The sequence below is a fragment of the Balaenoptera acutorostrata genome, chromosome 8 (assembly GCF_949987535.1).
Source record: "Balaenoptera acutorostrata chromosome 8, mBalAcu1.1, whole genome shotgun sequence".
NCBI lineage: Eukaryota > Metazoa > Chordata > Mammalia > Artiodactyla > Balaenopteridae > Balaenoptera > Balaenoptera acutorostrata.
Window position 1 is genome coordinate 57,760,730 of NC_080071.1, and position 2,813 is coordinate 57,763,542.

The 2,813-nt window shown below is 42.0% G+C and overlaps 1 pseudogene; it reads left to right on the forward strand.

Moving 5' to 3' along the window:
- Positions 1-523: 523 nt before the first annotated feature.
- Positions 524-2,513, forward strand: LOC103002967 (T-complex protein 1 subunit zeta-like; annotated as a pseudogene).
- The last annotated feature ends 300 nt before the right edge of the window (positions 2,514-2,813 follow it).

The window sequence follows — 2,813 nt, forward strand, 5'->3', positions numbered from 1 at the left end:
ACTCAGTAGCCAATATTTTCAAATGACCAAGGCATGATGATATAAAATTATGTGTGGGTAAAAGACCGATCCAAAGTTAGTAAGATAAAACCATCTATTTTCACATAACAGAATTTTAAAAGTTCATCAATAATGGTTTAAATCACACATGGCAGCTACCCTTAATAAAATAACACTTGTCCAGTTTTGCTCTAACCCAGATAAACAAAAGCTCTTTGAGTCCTCAAGCATTTTTAAGCATGTTCTCTTGACCTGAACAATGAAGCTCCTAAAGGAATGGTTCCCAAGTTAAGAACACTTGCTCTAATAAAAAGCCCTCAATTCCATGAAGTGAAGTATAGGCTTCTGCCATGCAGAAGCCTCCTAGAGTCAGGTCTCTGTGTGAGAGGAAATCTGTCTCGTGAAAGTAGGAGACTGAAACAAACAAACAAAAAAAGAGCAGTGTAAAATTACAAGGATGGCAGGCCATGCTGAACTGGCTCTGGGCTTTCCGGTTCCCTCATTTTCTTCTGCTGGGTCAGCTATGGCGGCCGTGAAGACCCTGAACCCCAAGACCGAGGTGGCCTGAGCCTAGGGGGTATTGGTGGTCAACATCAGCGTGGCCCGGGGGCTGCAGAATGTGCTGAGGACCAACTTGGGGCCTAAGGGCACCATGAAGATGCTTGTTTCTGGTGCTGGAGACATCAAGCTCACTAAAGATGGAAATATGCTGCTTCATGAAATGCAAATTCAACATGCAACAACCTCCTTAACAGCCAAATTAGCAACAGCCCAGAATGACATAACTGGTGATGGTACCACTTCCAATGTCCTAATCATGGGAGAGCTCCTGAAGCAGGTGGATCGCTACATTTCTAAAGGTCTTCGTCCCAGAATAATTACAGAAGGATTTGAAGGTGCAAAGGAAAAGGCACTTCAGTTTTTGGAACAAGTCAAAGTAAGCAAAGGGATGGACAGGGAAACACCATAGACGTGGCCAGAACATCTCTATGTACTCAAGTTCATGCTGAACTTGCTGATGTCTTAACAGAGGCTGTAGTGGACTCCATTTTAGCCATTAAAAAACAAGATGAACCTATTGACCTCTTCATGGTTGAGATCATGGAGATGAAACGTAAATCTGAAACCCATAGAAGCTTAATCAGAGGTCTTGTTTTGGACCATGGAGCATGGCATCCTGATATGAAAAAGAGAGTAGAAGATGCATACATCCTCACATGCAACGTGTCATTAGAATATGAAAAAACAGAAGTGAATTCTGGCTTTTTTTACAAGACTGCAGAGGAGAGAGAGAGAGAAACTAGTGAAAGTTGAAAGAAAATTCATTGAAGACAGAGTTAAAAAAATAATAGACCTGACAAATAAATTCTGTGATGATTCAGATAAAGGATTTGTTGTTATTAATCAAAAGGGAATTGACACCTTTTCCTTAGATGCTCTTGCAAAAGAAGGCATAGTAGCTCTGTGCAGAGCTAAAAGAAGAAATATGGAAAGACTGACTCTTGCTTGTGGTGGGGTAGCCCTAAATTCTCTTGATGACCTAAATCCTGATTGTTTGGGACATGCAGGACTTGTCTATGAATATACATTGGGAGAAGAGAAGTTCACCTTTATTGAGAAATGTAACAATCCTTGCTCGGTCACACTGTTGATCAAAGGACCAAAAAAGCACACACTTACTCAAATCAAAGATGCAATAAGAGATGTCTTGAGGGCTGTTAAAAATGCTATTGATGGGCTTCCCTGGTGGCGCAGTGGTTGGGAGTCTGCCTGCCGGTGCAGGGGACACGGGTTCGGGCCCTGGTCTGGGAGGATCCCACATGCCGCGGAGCAACTGGGCCCGTGAGCCACAGTTGCTGGGCCTGCGCGTCTGGAGCCTGTGCTCCGCAACAAGAGAGGCCATGATGGTGAGAGGCCCGCGCACGGTGGTGAAGAGTGGCCCCCGCTTGCCGCAACTGGAGAGGGCCCTCGCGCAGAGGCGAAGACCCAACACAGCCATAAATGAATGAATGAATAAATAAATAAATAAATAAAAATTAAAAAAAAAAAAAAGTAGTCAACCTTTAAAAAAAAAAAAAAAAAAAATGCTATTGATGATTGCTGTGTAGTTCCAGGTGCTGGTGCAGTGGAAGTGGCAATGGCAGAAGCCCTGATTAAATACAAGCCCAGTGTAAAGGACAGGGCCCAACTTGGAGTTCAAGCATTTGCTGATGCATTGCTCATTATTCCCAAGGTTCTTGCTCAGAACTCTGGTTTTGACTTTCAGGAAACTAGTTAAAGTTCAAGCAGAACATTCAGAATCAGGTCAACTCGTGGGTGTGGACTTGAACACAGGTGAGCCAATGGTAACAAGAGAAGTAGGCGTATGGGATAACTATTGCGTAAAGAAACAGCTTCTTCATTCCTGCACTGTGAGTGCCACCAACATTCTCCTGGTTGATGAGATCATGAGAGCTGGAATGTCTTCTCTAAAAGGTTGCACTGAAGCTTCCCTTGTATCATCTGAATCATGAAGACTCTACAGAGTGATACTAAGAATATAGCTATGGAATTTTTGTCCAAGCTTCAAAAGATTTTCAAAGGATTTTTTTTCCCGTATAAAAAAAAGAGCGAACACTGGCACCTATTCAGATTCTGAAGCTCTGAAATTATAATTACAGTATTTTTTAAATTGCACTGCAGTGTACACATACAGCAGGCCATACTTACCCAATAAAAAGGACATTGTACTTTAGCTTCAGTGATATAAAGATACATGTTAGATAAGCATATGTTATCTACCTTGTTATTAAATATTCCTTGAAAAACAAATT